The sequence below is a fragment of the Hylobates moloch genome, unplaced genomic scaffold, assembly GCF_009828535.3.
Source record: "Hylobates moloch isolate HMO894 unplaced genomic scaffold, HMol_V3 SCAFFOLD_2, whole genome shotgun sequence".
NCBI classification, from domain to species: Eukaryota; Metazoa; Chordata; class Mammalia; order Primates; family Hylobatidae; genus Hylobates; species Hylobates moloch.
This window is the reverse complement of record NW_026652277.1, coordinates 53,064,019-53,082,217: the sequence shown is the minus strand read 5'-3', so window position 1 is coordinate 53,082,217 and position 18,199 is coordinate 53,064,019. Positions and strand designations below refer to the sequence as shown.

Sequence of the window (18,199 nt, the reverse complement as noted above, 5' to 3'; positions counted from 1 at the left end):
CCTAGGAAATAGCATTTAAAATGACATTTAAAGGATGAGTATGAGTTTTCCAGTCAGAAAACAGGTACGGGGTTTGAGGATGGTGCGGAGGGGATTCCTAATCAGAAAACAAAAAGGCAAAGAAAACATGGAGGCCTAAAAGAGTATGGCTTCTTCCAAGAGTTAGACTCAATTTTGCAGTATAATGTATCAGGAAAGTACATTAAATGAGCTTAACTAATTAGACAGGAGTTGCTAAAATGTTCAATCAAACTTCACAAAATCAGGCCAACTGGGGGATGGCTGTGTAAATATTTTTTAATCCCATATAGTTTTCTTTCTTTCACTAATTTGAATTGCCTGCAAACAAAAAGTTTTCAAATAAAGGTCCTGTTAGGCCTATTTTAATTTCCAGATAGCATTCAATACTTTACGAAGAATTAATTTGTTAACAAGTTAAAAAGGTAGGTTTTTCCAACTCTGCCCTCTTACTTAGATAACTCCTTTTTATATGTAGGGCAAGGGTTGCAGGGCAAAATTCTCAGTCCAACCCAGGTCAAATGATTACACATCTCAAATTAATTGCAGCTGAGCTAATGAGGCTGTATTGGCTTTGTAGTGGACTAGACAGGAATTCAAAAGAGTTGACAATAGAGAAAAACTGGAGTCCATTTAGAAAATTCTTAAGAGAATTTAGATCAGTGCCTCTTAAACTTTACTGCATATATGAATCACCTGGGAATTTGTTAGCAATATAGATTCTGTGTTCTCAGTATGCCTGTGTTTAATTTTATTATTATGAACTGTTCATAAACTCCTAGGTGAGGCTGATGGTTTTGGTCCGTGGACCACACTGCCAGTAGGAAAAGTAGAATATTTCCTGATCCTTAGAATTAAGAGAAATAAGAAATCTTAGAAAAATCCCAATATGTCAATGCCATATATCTTTATAGTAATCAGCCTTTATCTACTTAAAATGGGAGAGAAGAAAATTTAAGTCTTCAAGAGTAAATCACAACATTAAAAAAAAATCTGCTTCTGGATACTTATGTTTACAAATAAGCTAAGTAATTTGCTCATGTAGGATGACCAACCACCTCAGTTTGCCTGGAGGATTGTCCTCATATTAACACTAAAAGTCTCATGACCCAGAAATCCCTCAGTCTTGGACAAATGGCCACCCTTCATAAGGCACATGTTGCATTTAGAGAGTTTTCATGGTCTATTCAAAGTGTCATCTTATTGTCTATGAAAACATTATTTAAAAAAATTAAAATGCTGTATTTGGAATCAATTTGTTTTGTAATTTGGAAGAAGAAAGGAGGGATATTCATCTCTTTTATGACAATGTGACCTAAAACTTACTTGCTGAGACAAGCAGTTAACTATGTGACTTTTCTTACTCGTTCAGTTCTTAAAAACTTGAGCTAAAGAGAAAATACTGATTTAACATAGAAAGTGAACTTAATTTTTGACTTTATATCTATTTGTCTTTGTTTTACCTTGTCTACCTCTCAATTTTTCCACATTGTTTTCTGATATATTATTTTAATTATTCAAAATATTAATGGAACAGAATATCTTCTTTTAAGTTATGAATGCAATCAATTTTGAGTCTTTAATTGTAATTTTTTTTCCATAAAATCTTTTAATTTAGCCTAATATAATGGCACATCAACCAGTAATAGGTACATTAAATTGAATCATGATGCTCATATACACATTTTATGACACAATCAAATATCTTAATGCATTAATTCATATCAATCAGTTAATAAAATCAAATAGGAAACATTTCTCTTTGCTGCTAACTGTACTTATCCCATGTACTGGATGAGAAGTCTAAAAAATCTCAACAACTTGATTCTCAGGACTTTTTTCCTTAGATGTCTGGGACTTGGCTATTACTCTAGGTTTTACTAAGTTTATTGGCTGGTGGATAAACTAAGAAGCTGCCCCAAATTCTACTTTATGCTTCAGGTTTTCATGAAGTGAAACCATTCTTGTCAAATTAGTAACACACGGAATCATGTAAATATTGTGCCAAATCTGATGGAAAAAGTGGTAATGGCTCCCCAGAGGTACCTTAGATCCTGTCTATCATTGGCACACCATTAGGAAGTTATTACTTCTGGTGCATTAAGTGGTGACCCAGAGTCTTAGAAAAGTTAAAAAGTGAATGGACAAAAGCAAATTATTAGATCAGTTAATTAGTTTTTTTTGTTTACTATTTTTAGGCTGGAACTGTAGTGGATATTATTTGAGATAACTTAATATACAATATATATTATCTTATTTTAAAAAGTCAAATACTATTTAGTAAAGCATGATTAATATACCTGAAACAATTAGAAAGCAATTAAATACTCATCTACAAAGAGATATCTATAAGCTTAATAGGATTTTATGTTCAATATGTTGCTCTTTTTTCTATTTTTCTTCTTCATCTTCTTTTCTTTAGACCTCATATGTGTTTCATGCTAAGCAGAGTATAGTGCATTCTGCTTTACTCAGATAACTAATTCAAAGTAGCTTAAGGAGAGAAGGTGATTCATTGAAAGGACACTGGAGTGTATAACAATACTGAAAGAAGAGTTGACTAAATAAACTGCAGGAAGAGCAAGGGTTCCACTGGGCCTCAAGAATGAGACGATAAAGCAGACAGGCCATGACTGTAATCCCAGCATTTTGGGAGGCCAAGGTGGGAGAATTGCTTGAAGTTCTAGAAGAGCTTGGGCAACATAGCAAGACCCCTATCTCTACCAAAAAAAAAAAAAAAAAAATAGCAGGGCATAGTAGTGTGCACCTGTAGTCCTACCTACTCAGGAAGCTGAGGTGGGAGGATTGCTTGAGTCCAGGAGCTCGAAGTTACAGTGAGCTATAATCATGCTACTGCACCCTAGCCTGGATGACAGAACAAGACCCTGTCCCTAAAAGAATAAAAATAAAATGATAGGGAACTGAATTTCATCAGGACTTTCTCTCTCCTTCTCTCCATGCCAGCTCTCTTCTGTCCTACTGCAGACCATCTTCCTCCATATGATAGGTAACATTGCTGCTGACAGCTCTTCATTTTATGTTTCATGGGTACCACACCAGATGCTACTTTCTTTCCCTATTTGAATGCAAAACATTGCAAAAAAGAATTCAAACTAGCCTGACAGGGCAGGTAGCTCCCATACCCACATTGATAATACAGGATCAAGTTGCCTGAGTAATATACAAGTATAACAATACTCAGCAGAAATGATGGTGTGGAAGGAGGATGGCTCTCATAGAAAGGGAACACTATTCCTGGAAAAACAAAAAGGAGCTGAGCGGTTGTAACATAAAAGTCCACCATGTACACAATTCTCATGTAATCCTTTCGAAACTTTTAAAAGCAAATATTTTTATTTTATTAAAGATTATTATTTTCACTTTTTCTTTTTTCTTTTTTGAGACAGAGTTTCGCTCTTGTTGCCCAGAATGGAGTGCAATGGCACGATCTTGGCTCACCACAACCTCTGCCTTCTGGGTTCAAGCGATTCTCCCGCCTCAGCCTCCCGAATAGCTGGGATTACAGGCATGCACCCCCACGCCCAGCTAATTCTCTATTTTTAGCAGAGACGGGGTTTCGCCATGTTGGTCAGGTTGGTCTCGAACTCCCGACCTCAGATGATCCACCCGCCTCTGCCTCCCAAAGTGCTGGATTACAGGCGTGAGCCACCACGCCTGGCTATTTTCATTTTATACATTTGAAAATTTCTTTCTTCCACACATGTTACTCTGCTGACTTTCTGTACGTAAGGTACAATATGACTGGTAATTTCACCAGTTTAGCTTTATCTTTGACTCTATTAGAGCTACAAATCCTTGCACAAATGGCTAAATACTGAGGACATCTTGAATAGAATTTGGAGACCCCTACCTCACTTGAACTCTAAAACCTGCCTGTGTCTTTCATTTGGTCCTCCTACTTTGAAATTTGACCTCGACCTCTGCCCCAAATCATCGTCTCAGTTTGGGTCCCTCACATATAGATGTGCAGGCTGTCAACTGCCCAACTGGTAGAATGCCATTCTCCAAATGAATGGAGGCCCCTGGGGTGGTAAAATGTGGAGGATCCTTCTCAGACTTGTGCATCATTCTAACCATTTCTGCTGTACTAGGCCTTTCCAGCCTATTCCATTTTTCAGTCTCCTCTTTTCCATTGTCCAGACTAACTACTGCCAAAGGTGAAATATTTCTCTTGTTCCTCAGAAAGATGGGTATTTTATATAATAAGATGAATTAATTGGACATGAAGACATACAGGATTTCTTGCCTCCTACACAGTGGACTCTGAAAGCCAAGATGGAATCCTCTAATATCACCTTCCCAATTATTTAACTGCACCATCTAATTGTGGCCACCTGGCTAAACGGACATCTTTTTCTTGCCTTTGCCCAACCACGGCTCAGCTGTGTGATAGCTATGTGTTTGCTATCACTTAGGGCTTGCCATAAATTCTATCCTCAAGCTCCAACTAAGGAACTAGTGAATTACCATGCGTGTGGAAGGGCCTAGCACATACACATTAATGACAACAATGACATTTAGAAATGGGTCATTTTCCCCTTTCTCAATAAAGATAGTCTTTGTGGATTTAAATCATTAATGCTGTTTTTTTCCCCTCAGCATTATGTTACCATAAAAATATTGAAGTGTAACAAATGATTTGCTTATCTATTACTACTAATGAAATGGTTAGAAAGAGCTTAGAAACAGTTTTCTGCTTTTATTTAGCTGAGAAAAAAAACAGTTTCTATAGCTTCCTTTTATGCAAATGAAGATGGCTACTCTTTTTGCAGAAGTTATTATAGAAGGATATCATTGATCATGTCCTCAGGGTAATAAATAATTACTCTACTAACGTATTGCTCTGAAAGAAACTGACATGAAGTAGTTTCAAATTAACCACTGCTAATTGCATGCATTGTTTCATACTTATTACTGCAATCTGATTAACATGCTACTGAATAGAACTGGCAGGAAAGGTTCTTTCTGCTCTATTTTAACTTGTTTTAGCTAAAAACTTGGCTAAATGTGAAATTTACAGAGTTAGAAGGTTAAATCTAGTGCTGAGGAAAACAGGATCACTGTGGTATAATGAGCTTGACCACTGCCAGAATTTTTATTTTATGAATTTATGTTTGAGAAATTGACATATTTTTTAGATTTCCAATAGGAAAAAATGTCCTTTATTACATGCACAATCGATTATAGATTAAAACACTAAATCTCTGATATGAAGTTTCTTCAGTAAACTCTTCAGCATAAGAAAAACAGTGCCGCTTTTCAATGTAAAATGAAATCTGTAAGAATAAAAACATCTCAATTTTGGCCTTGTTACTAAATTTGCCATAAAAAATCTAAATTACTATAAAATGGAACTTTAAAAATGGTGTATATTTGCTATTATAATTGTTATTCCTACTTATCTTCCCAAGATAAATGGGATGATATGGAAAGACAAGTGAAATTGTTATGCTTATAAATGTAGTTAATCAGTTACACTAGTGAGCATTTTTATCATAGCTATCCTGTGCCTCTGTCCTAAGTTCAAGGGCAAATTATATACTGAAAATGATATTTTGATAAAAGTTGCAAATCTACATTTTATGTACCTTTATTATGCACTTATGCATCAGTCTCCATGCAGCAAATGCACACGTTGTTCTATGCGGTTTACAGTTACTAACTCATTTAATTTAAAATGACCCGATGGTGCTATTAATATCCCTATTTTAATAGATGAGAAAACTGAGGCACAGAGAGGCTAAGTAATTTTCTCAAGGTTTCAGAGCTAATATTTAATACATGGTGGAGCTAGAATTCAAGCCCATGGTGTCTGGCTCTAAAAACCATGCATTTAGGACTGGGCGCAGTGGCTCATGCCTGTAATCCCAGCACTTTGGGAGGCCGAGGCGGGCGGATACCTGAGGTCAGGAGTTTGAGACCAGCCTGACCAACATGGAGAAACCCTGTCTCTACTAAAAATACAAAGTTAGCTGGGCATGTTGGCGCATGCCTGTAATCCCAGCTACTCGGGAGGCCGAGGCAGGAGAATCGCTTGAACCCAGGAGGCGGAGGTTATGGTGAGCTGAGATCACACCATTGCACTCCAGCTTGGGCAACAAGAGCGAAACTGTCTCTCAAAAAAAAAACAAAAAACAAAAAACAAAAAACAAAAAACAAAAACAAAACAAAACAAAAAACCATGCTCATTACTGATATACTATGCTGTCTCAGCATATGGACCTGGAAGATGCATTATATTGGTAGATAAAGTAAAATGTATGTTTTTGGAGGGTGGCATTGAAACTGATTCTTATGTTGTCATAACTTTGAAATGTTGGCCTGAGCTCTGATTTATAGCTGATACTGTTCCCCAGCTGCACACAGCTGATCTGTCTATGGCCTTCTGGTCCTTCCTTGGATCCCTATGTCTGTCCTCTATTCTATGGCCCAGAGTTTACTCAGCACCCTGAACCCTAGAATTTCACTTATAATTACTGGTTGGCTGTAGCCTCCTCATACTGGCCTGGGCTGTACACATGTCTTTCCAGCTCTGAGTTTAATGACCTCACATTGGTGGCTTGGAATCAGCCAGGGCAAAAGTCTTTACAGCATGGAAACCAGCAAATGCCTTCTCCCCTGTCCCTCGCCCCATCACTTTGGCAATCTGCTTACACAACACTGCCTATGATCTACTACCATTCATATCCCAGGATGGGCGTACCCTGAACATAGAGGTTTTCATATATTTTTACTGTAGGTCCCCATATGGCATTATAATATTCACATTCATGGGTCTAAGCCCTTCCTGGACACCAAAGAAGAACAAAAAAATGGCAGAATCTCAGCAATACAGCAGCAGCGGCAAAATATGATATGTGCTTTCCCTTACAATTCTGCATTTATTGCAAACATTACTAATCACTCGTGACATGACAGAGCCTGGCCCCAGACCCAGAATCCTCATCAACATAGCACTCTAAATTCTCGACAGCCACTGCCAACCACTCAGATTTGGTACATGAGATGAAATTATGTACTGTCCCTCTTAGAATCAGAAATTCTCATTTCTCCCTAGGATATTCCCACTCTGTATTATTTATAACGCTTCCCTAAGTTATAGAAAGATTTCTAAAAATGATGACCATGAAAGAAAACTTGTTAAGTTGTCCCCAAAATTTAAATATTTAGAACATGAGATCCATCCTCTATTCTGGCTGATAAAATCAGTTATGCAATACTCTACAAAGTACTTCGGCATTTGTAATTTTCCTAAGGACTCCATGCTCATGTATCGATATTCATCCATAATTAAATATATATGTTTGATGTCAATATTCCTTTGTTAGTCAATGGAAATATATGAGTTCATTGTTCATGGAAACCAGCTCAATGGAAATATTCTTTGACTTGGTGATTAAAAGAAAGGAACTTTGTCTTACTACAGATGTCAAAATTGTATCATTAAAACATTTTCTGAATATAGAACAGAGTAAGAAAAAGTTTAAAATGTTACTTATTATTTTTTCATCCTCCTCTTTTCTACTTCAAGCTCAAATTTTTAGAAACAATTCCCTTACTTTGTTCTAGTTTCAAAAAGAGAATTGCAGGGATATATGGAGATACATTTATAGAGTTTGAGTAGTTTAGAGGTATGTTTAAAGGGGAGCATTAATCTATCAATACAGTGAAAAAGCATCTATAAGTGATGAGATTGTATGGCCTATATCTGGTATAAATAAGCCCCCTTAATATCTACATATATAGCGAGGACTACTCATAATCTCAAGAGATTACTATCCAGACATGTGAAAATGGTACATCCACTTGCAATTCCCAAATAACATGAAGATGCATAAATGCAAACAGAGGTTTACAACAATAGCTGTAAGAGGAAAACCTGAGCTAACTGGTGAAAGTTGTTAGAGGCAAGGTTCTGAAGCATTAATGAGAATTGGATGAATGAGAAATAAGAATAGAGGGAATGTGAGAAGGCCTGCATGAGCAAAGGCTCCAAAGAAGGATGGTGCAAATCTTATTTAATGGAAAAGCACATCAGAATAGAGGCATTTGCAATGAGGGTAGTGGTCATAAAGAGTAGGTGACTTTGAATGTCGAAACAAAAGAATTGGTTTTTATTTAGAATTGTGTATCGTTTCAGTCTATGAGGCCATTATATTTTTATCTCATGTTTTATAGGCAGAAGTATACTAATCTTTATATGAACCCTTGCAGAGCAAGGGTAAGCTTCTTATCTAATGTTACAGGAGCTGTGAAACAAGCACAGGATTAAGACTTAGAAAGTGTGGATTTGAATTCTGGGGCTGCCGCTTACTAATGGATGATATTTGCATGTTGCTTAACCTCTCTGAATCTTAGTTTCTTTATGAAGATCATAATACATGGCTGTTGAGATTGGACAGCAGAGATAGGATTAATCATGCTTCTTTCTTCCACTCCAGTTTTGAAACCAATGGAGAGATCAACACAAGCTTTGGAGAGGAGATCAAAATATCTGCTTCACTGGCAGGAGTTTTGGATTGCTGAACAAGGTTCAGATCTGTGGCATAATCAGGCTTCCTAATCCTGAACCAAAGTGGTTGTTGTATCCGGTAGTTGCCACCTGAGAGCTGACTGATCTGTTTCAAGCATATGTGAGATGCCTTCTGGAAAGGCCCGGAAACATATAGCTAATGGGATGAGGCATTTCAAGGTTGAACTCTAGCAAGAGCAAGTGGGATAAAGGGCAAAAAGCAGCACATTCCTTTCAAAATGTCCCCATTTTAAACTGCAGGCTAGAGTAGACAATGGAAATATGTGACACATAAAGAAACTGGTGAGATTATTAAGCAGAGGGCCTTGTGGGGAGCATTAAAGTGTGGGCAAGAAAAATTTCTCAGACATGGTGATTCTAGAATTGAAAAATCATAGACTCTTTCTCTTCTCTGTCCTTTAAGAGCTTCCAGATGAATTCTTGGATCTGGCTACTGAGCAAATATATGAATAATAACCTAGGATCAGCTGGGTATAAGAGGTTTCCACCAGAGGTCCATGAAAACCAATGTTTTTAAGCATCTATTGGGCAACTACCATAAACAATCAGCAAGATGTTTAAACAGTTGATTCTGTTGGCAGCCCAGCCAGTTTTTAACTGTATCATGAAAACTGGCCTGGGGGTACAGTCTGAGATTATTCCAGCCCTGGTTTTACACCGCCAGAAATTCCCTTTCTGTTACAAATTTCTACCCCAGCGAGGTTTGCGTATTTTTGGCATTTTCGCTGTGCATCAGTGAATCAGCTAGCCTACAGGCTAAGGAGAGGGGAAAAAATTCCCAAATAAAACTCAACCCAGTTAGGATGTCTTCATCTATTTTTCAGTGGGGAAAAATACAGCTGGACTCAGTGACTTCAGTCAAAAGCAAACATTACTAGTTGCTTCATTTTTCTAATTTTTATTTTTGACTCTCAAGTTTTGGAGGGCGTAATAAAGACATAGCTTCAGCAACGTCACTTAGAAGATTGAGTTCGTTATTTTGCAAAACTTGGGTAGTGACACTTCTGCAAAATGCACAAGCACATGAGCAGAGAGATGTGTGAATTCAGGAAAGCAGCCAAATGCACATCAGAGCTGAGGAATGTCACAGTGAAATGAAGAAAACTTGTAAACACCTATCAGTATTTTTAGGTAGAGAATGTTCTAACATATTGCCAATGGGTGCTGCCTGTGTGTTCCTTCCCCTAAGCTTGAAACTCAACTGATATTAAAGGTGATTTGAAAACAATGAAAAATGACAGCTTTATTAATCTAGATGGTGTGTGTGTGTGTGAGAGAGAGAGAGTGTGTGTGTGTGTGTGTGTGTGCGTGCGTGAACCTGCACATGATGTGTGACTGCTGCATGTACAGACTGTGCATTTTTACTGTGGGCCTTGCACAGACGAGGGAGCCCTCTACTGATTGGAAATTGTACTAGATGTAAACTATAGAGGGATGCTTTCAGTGCATTGCTCATGTATCCTCCAAAATCCAGACATTTTGCTTATTTATTTTTCAAATTATGACAGCAGATGCTTTATTTTTGGAAAGGAACTAGAGATGTCAGTCATGATATTCATACAAGTATATGTAATTCCTTCTATTTAAGGTAAAATTCTTTGATTAAAAATATCTACAACCAGTCTTCAACCTTTTAAAATAAAGATGATTATAACACAAACCACAAATGTCTACATGACTGTGATGAGAATGTGTGACAGAGATCATAGCCGCGTTTATCTATTATCATGGTTTATCACACATTATTTTTTCCCTTATGCGTGTATTTCTCATTTTATACATTTTTTTCTCAGAGCATAAAGACAGTTTTGGGGTGACAATTTGAACTAATTCATGTGGACAGGTTTGTATGTGCTATATTTTCATATGCATATTTAAATCATATTAAGTCCTGTGTACAGGCAAGATTAATATTTAGTTGCTTTTGAGTTTAGATACCTGATTTTTAACCTCATGTCTTTATAAAATAATTATAGTTCAACTTTTCAATCATTTAAATCAATGGATAAAAGTAAAATATGGCTGGGTGCACTGGCTCACACATATAATCCTAGCACTTTGGGAGGCTGAGGCAGGAAGATCGCTTGAGTCCAGGAGTCCAAGACCAGCTTGGGCAACACGCCAAAACCCCAGCTCTACAAAAAATACACCCAGGTGTGGTGGTGCATGCCTGTAGTCTCAGCTACTTGGGGGGTGAAGGGGGGAGTATGGTTTTAGCCCAGGAGGTGGAGGTTGCAGTGAGCCAAGATCACACCATTGCACTGCAGCCTAGGCGACAGAGTGAGACCCTGTCTCAATAAATAAATAAATAGAAATACTGTTCAATTATTTTCAACATGACTGGCCTAATCCTATTATGGGATAGTCTCTCTTACCCTAAACATGTTTTTTAATAGATTGTTTATTATTAGAGTGACAATTATTCTGATTTTTAACAAAGAATTAACATTTTTCTTGGAAGTTAGCTTAAATGTTTATTAGTTTTATATATAAATTTTACAAGGGAGCCTTTATTAAATCATTTTTTTTAGAACTAAACTCAGTTTGAGTCTCATTCTGTACATAACCTTAACCCTAACCCTAGTTGAAGGCACTGTGTGTTGTTAAACAGCTACACCTGGAATTAACATGGCAGCATAGCTGACTGGGACATGAGAGTGACACAGCTTTGACATCTGGCATCTTTTGACCACCAGCATTAATTTTGTTTCTACATCCAATGTCCTCATCCCTCACCAATCTGTCACTCTTTCTGTGGTTCCAACATTACAGAATAGCCATTGCCTTTATTTCATTGAGGATACAACACATAATGTCAACCTAGGATGATCAATTTACTCTGCCATTAACAGCCACCATTTATGAAATGCCTACTGTGTGCCAATCTCTTTTCAAAAAAATGACCCAAATCTTAGAAATCTGCATGGGAAATGTCACTATTCCAGTTTGTCGGTTGGTATTCTTTTTGTTTGCAAATGACAAATCATATTCAAACAAAGCTAAGCAGAAGAAGGGGACTTTATTACAAAGACACTGGAGTATCTCATATAATCCCGAAGGTTAGGTATTGCTTTCTCAAATGACATGTCCTAATAGCTTTGCCGAGGTTTCATTTATTTCTTACTATGAGTTCACTGAAAGTTAGGCGTGGATGAAAATATCAGTCATCATTTCTAAGTGTTAAACTATAATGATTTTTGGATATGGCTAATTTCTAATATCCCTAATTTTAATTTTAAGACAGAAAATCCTTTTTTGCTGATTTTTCTCCAATGTTTTTCGCATATATTTGAGTAAAAATAAATGCCAAATCAGTTTATATACCAGCTAAAGAGTTTCATAAACTTGCTACATAGCTTGTAATGCTTTCAAACTAAAGGAGTAGGCAATAATCAACTATAATAAGTGCTATAGAGTTCCACATTTAGTTTTTATTTCTGTCACTTGTCTATGATTCCACAACAAAGCTCTGGCAATGGTCTGTGGTATCCCCAGTTCCTTCCCCTTGTGACTGAAGAGCTAGTCAGTGCAGTGACTGGGGAAGTGACCACAGAAGGAGGGCTGGCAGGATTGCCGCAGCGGCGGCTACTGTGCCTGTCCTCATACTTTAAGCATGTCTTTATGTTGCTGGTGGAACAAGTGGTGACTCTCTGAATGTAAATGCTCACAATCTAGTTTAATTTGCCACCATCACTGGAATCTCCCTTTCATTCTAACTTGTCTACTGGACTCTGCTTTGAGATTCTGCTCTGGTCTCCAGCTCTGCATAGGAATGCCCTGTATATTAAACCTGAATAACAATAATTCAGTGTATTGATGGACAACTTACATTATTAGCATGCAGTGCTGGGATTAGAATATTAGGTGGTGAGATCAGAGATAAGGTGAGATAAGATCATTTAGGATATCTGGTTTCTCTACATTACTGAGAAGGTCATTAGGGACAGGGATGGGAAAGGTTGAGTTGGTTATGCGTTTCACTTACAGTAAAGACCTGCTTTAGTTAGACTGCTCTCCTATCACTAGATAAAAACGAGATCCTGTTGTATGATTGTTGGGGAGTATGTGCCATTCACATAGCCTATGTATATCGCACTCCTTAGAACATAACCCCAAATACAGTGCAATGCCCTAGAACTGCTGTTACTTGAGTTTGCCTAATAATAGAGATGGATCATGCAGGGTCTATGCTCTGTTCAATGATCAGAAATGGATACATAAAATTTGGGCACAGATATAAAATTTGTACAGGCAGAGGAAATTTAATCAAGCCTGAAAAAGAAATGATTACATGTTACTTTTTGGAAGAAATCATTTAGTATGCTACATTTCCAGTGAGTTAATTTAACTGTCTGGGGAAAAAATTCCATGAAATATTATGCTCACGTACACTCACCAAAGGAACAGTATTATTTTAATTTGGAAGCTGTTACTCCTCTTCATATATAATCACTAGGTGAGCAAACGGATTCTTTCATATCATACAGTTGGCAATCGAATAAAAACAGGCAGTTACCCTGTATGTACATTTTCAGCACATTTTGTCTTGTGATAGGATTGAGTTCTAATGCTTTCTCTTTGTTCTTCATGATGGTATAATTTTTGCAATATATTTCGAAGTGTAGGACTTTCCAAACCTTGTAGCTGAAGGCCTTGAAAGCATACTGTTTCAGGGGGTCATTGGACTGAAAACATGGTTCTGGTTAGCGAGCACAGCCAGCACAGGGGTGAAATGCATTCTGCCCAGAGAAGGCCTGAGCTGAGCCATTCAGGTGAATATGTCTCAGTTCTAGTCACCTTCCCAGTCTGGGAATGACAAGAATACCTTTTAATCATACAGCCAATTTGGTCTCACTAAATTCTGCTGTAAACTCCATATATTGCTTCTGGAAATCTCTTAGACATTCTATTAACTCTTGAAGCCTGATTTCATTTCCTGGACACTGGTTCCCTTGAAAACCTGATGTCTCTTGAAAGTTAAATATATAAAGAATAAACTTACAACGTGACACATATATAAAAAATAAACTTACAATGGAGATGCTTTTAGGAATAAAGAAGGTAATGTTGATAAATCATTACCTTCAGTGCCTAGAACATAAAAAGTACTCCTAAGACATCATTATTGCCATGACTCTTCTGGGTTTAGTATTCAAGTGAAATTTTGTCAACCGTCCTTAAATCCTAGATAGAGTACACATCCAGTGCTAAATAAATTTAACTACTCTAGGTGTCAGCATAGATAATCATATAATGATATGAAAATTTAAAATTCAAAGTTGGCAATTACTTTTCCATCTGATTGAAGGAGTTCATGGATGATTGTGAACTTGGTCATCTGTTTAACTGAAGTGTTTCAGTATGTAGGGTACCCTACAGAGATTAAGACTTGGGGTCCCATGATTTGGAGTCAGAAACCTGAATTCAATTCCAGTTCTTCCATTTAGTAGCCATATGTTTCAAAGTGATTCACAATTGCTACAACATCCATATTCTCTAACTCTTCCTAAATACTCTTCTTTGACAAGAACTCTGCAAAGCCATTTCATATACAGAAAGAAGAACAAAAGTTAAGAACATAGAATTTAGCATCAGACAAAACTGGTTGGGTCCCATTTTTAACACTCACTAGCTATGTGACCTTGGACAACTTCTCAAACCTCTAAAACTCAGTTTCTTCCTCTGGATACTAAAATTAAAAATAGTATTAATCTTATAGTTGGCTGGAAGATAAGATCAATTATAGATGAATGCTCATAGCACAGTGCTTGCAACGTGCTAATTTTGAAAAATTACGAATTTATTTTATTATTTTCTCATCACTAAAGTTGAAATAATTATATCTTCTTTGTCTATGCTATAGGTTGTTTTGAGTATCAAATGAGGCAATGTGGTATATAAAACTATACATATAAAAAGGAAATTTATAAATGATTTTCTTGAATTTTCTTGGGCAGAAACATACTTGGAAAAACAGTGCCAAATGCTAAGGCTTAGAAAATGTTTTGCCAGAAGATATGTTAATCTTAAGGTTCTCTTCTGTCTACTACTTTAACAGTAAGAAAGTAAAACTGGGACAGTAGTTACTCTAACAAAGCTATCACTCTCTGTCAACGACAAAGCTACATTGTCCTAAGTCAACAAAGTAAAATTTATTGATGTCATATATATGAAATCCCCATCTCAATTAATTTTTTCTTTTTCAATTAATAAATGAGACACTGTATTTTGTTGTTGTTCTTATTATTCTCCAAATAGGAAACCTTTGTTTCTTAATATTTTATCTCCCTTAAGATTCCCTGAAAATTTAAAAAAAATGAAAAAGACTATTGACCCAGTAGTAAATATTCATTAAAACATATATACCTAGAAAAGGGATTCTTTTCACAGAAAGGTTTCTATGTTTTTTATATTCTCCTAGGCAGCTTTCCAGATTTTCACTCGTGAATTGATAATCTAAGGTCTGATCACCGTAAAGAATTGTGTTAACACTGTATTAGAGTCTTAAAATAGTGAGGAGAAATTTAAAATATATATCTGTATAAAGTTACTATGCAGATGCTACATCTATCTTTTCTTCCAAAAGTCTCAAAATTCTTGATGCAAATAAAAAAGTGCATAATATTTTAATATAGGTTCATATTGATTTTATGAGACTTATCTGAAAATATTTAGTACATTTATTGATATGGAATTTAAATTCAGGCTTTTTTCCCGTTATACTGGCCAATTGAATGGAATTTCATCCAGATTGAAATATTCAAACAAATAAATGCACACAAAAAGACATAAGTAAAGTAGACATAATGATAGAATTAAAATTAGCATCCTCTCATTCCTGGATTGACTGTTAAATGGGAATATTTTCTAAGGATCTATCATTAATTCTCTCCCATTTTCAAAAATGTATTCCATGAGGGAGACTGCATCCAATCCTTTTACTTTAAATTCTACTTACTCGAAGTGATTTTCCATTTTCTACCTTTCTTTTGAGGTTCATATTTATATTTTCCAGTACCCACCAGAAAATTGTACCTGTGTGTTTTGAATAACCATAATAGAACTATCTTCTTTACTCTTTGTCATGTACCTGTTTCCTTTATATTTCCTATACTACTAAATACCCCATTATCTACCTAACCCTCCAAAGTAGAAATCTAAGATAATTTATCTTTTATCCCCACCAACATCTACATCTAAACATTTCACAGCACTGTCCACTTTATCACTGAAATAGCTGTTTTAGTCCAGTTTCTAAGCTCTATCTCCTCCTCTGGTGTGATGAGGAGGAGGATGGTCCCAGGCTTTGATGGACCAAGATCTGTTGCCTCAAGGACAGGGCAGTAGTAAATTTTTTAGGAGATTTGTAGGGGGTCAGCTTCTTTTCTGAGAGGTCAGCTTGCTGGGGACCAGTCTTGGACAAGTGACCTTTTATTATTCAAATATTATTGGATATTGTTCTATTCACAGTCATTGAATACAAAAAGTGACTCTTTTACTGCCCTGCTATCTCTGTCTTTGTTTCAACTCTCATTCCCCTCCAATATAGCTACATTTGTCAAAGTCATGTTCTTAAAATACATAAATGCTCATGTTACATACTTAAAATCCTTCCATAAGGCCCCATTGCTCGTTGAAATCCAAATCCTTATGTGATCAACAAGGATTTTAATGACCAGGCCTTATGCCACAGACTTAGGGTTACAATTATTCCCATGACAATTTTTATATTCTATGCAAGGCATTTCATTTGGTATTCTCTTCTTACACTCAGTTTTAAGTTGACAAATTCTCACTGATTCTCCAAGATTTTGCCTAAATATTTCTGTGAACCTTTTCTTGACATTCTTTTTCTACATTTCCCTCTGGAGTTGTACAATGACACAGCCCTGTTTGTGTGTGTCTATTGTACATATATTTATAATTGTAATTGTTCCCTAATAGATTTGCATTTGCTACTAAGTTGGCTGTAAGCTCCTTCAGGAATTTTGCCATTTATGTCTTTGAAGCCCTGTACTTAGCCAGTCACACAGTAATTAGTCAATATCTGTTTTAAATGAATGAATGAGTGAATGAACAGGAAATGAAGTAGGCCCTGCACTTGAACTAGAAGATGAACCCTCTTCTGTGGTTCACTAGTATCTACACCTTGCATGAAAACTTTTTGAGTATTGAGAACATAAAACTAAACGATTTTTCTCAAAAAGGAGTATTTCTCACAGACGAGAAGATGGGAGCAATGGACACTGGAGACTTCCGGAGGGAAGAGGGGTGAGGGCAGAAGGACTGCTTATTCGATGCTGTGCTCACTTCCTGGGTGATGGGATCATCTCTACCCCAAAATTCAGCATCATAGAGTGTTCCCATGTGACAGACCTGCATATGCACCTCCTGAATCTAAAATAAAAGTTGAAAATATTTTTAAAATAGTGTTTCTCCACAATTGCTGGTCCATGTAGTCATTGACTGTATTAAACACACTAGTCAAATAAGCTTTGATTTGTACACTCTTCTAAGGTAGTCAGACCCATTGTTTTTGTAGTTGGTGAGAATAAACTTTAAATTTCCTCCTTATAATAGCATTTTACATCCAGAAATTATAATTTATCTGGAAATACATTTCTTACATCATTCAGGGTTGATTCTCCCCTATATAAATGTTGGCTGAATTTTGTTTTCAGCAATGGGATTCATAAAGAACTGTTCAAAGCTACAGAGGACACTAGGTTCAAGCTATAAAATAAATGAAAGATTATAGGGGGATGAGGTATGTATATGTGTATGAAGTGTGTGTGTATGTATATGTATGTGTAGTATGTATAGTGTATATTCTGATGGTCTACTTTGGAACATAAAAATGTCTTGTAAAGCATCTTTTCTGGACTAAACAGAATTTCATCACCTCTGCTGGAAAACTAGAAAGTTACATCTTTTGCATATTCATTTAGGCTGTGATAAATTAATTTTGGTTATTGTTACTTCAATATTTTTCATAATTCTACCCTCAATTTATTCAGTTCAATCTCAGAGATATAGCTTCTGGTACTTGACTATAAAATTATATATATGTCACAGAGGCAAAGAGATATTACCCACAAGGGCTTAAAAAATAGATCCTAAACTTTAACACTTGTCAGAAGTATTAGCACTTATCAAACTGTGCATTGCTGTTTAAATAAGGCACTTGTGTCTGTGTCCCTGTAATATGAATGTTACTTGACCCAGAAAACTATTCCTCCTGGAAAACATGTACAATATCTGCCAAAAAGGCACTTGGATATTTTGTTGTGACAAGACTTATTTCCTCTCTTGGGCAAGATTTGAAACCAGAGCCAGGAGCATTTGGACTGGTCAATAATTCCCAGACAAATTTTTGGATAAGATGTGAAGAATTAGCCTCAGCCTCAGCCCATTTCCATTTGGCTAATTTTCTTGCACCTGTTAAAGTTGTTCTGCATGCTGAGTGGCCTTTATACTCTCCAGATAGTTTGTCTCAGGCCACAGAATCAAGAGTCTATGCATTGATACGTCCTGCCAGAGTGCTAGGCTTTATTTTTCAGTGCACTTGTTGCAGAAACCATAAACTAGACTGAATGCTTAGAGGTAAAAGGTGTGAATCTTTTGTTA

At 36.4% G+C, this 18,199-nt stretch overlaps 1 long non-coding RNA gene across 1 annotated transcript in view; it reads left to right on the top strand.

Moving 5' to 3' along the window:
• LOC116474993 (uncharacterized) overlaps window positions 1–9,800 on the top strand; it is a 71,744-nt gene extending 61,944 nt beyond the window's left edge. Inside the window, exon 4 of the long non-coding RNA XR_004249793.1 lies at window positions 8,481–9,800. This is a non-coding gene — a long non-coding RNA (uncharacterized LOC116474993). The remainder of the gene's footprint in view (window positions 1–8,480) is intronic.
• Window positions 9,801–18,199: the final 8,399 nt, after the last annotated feature.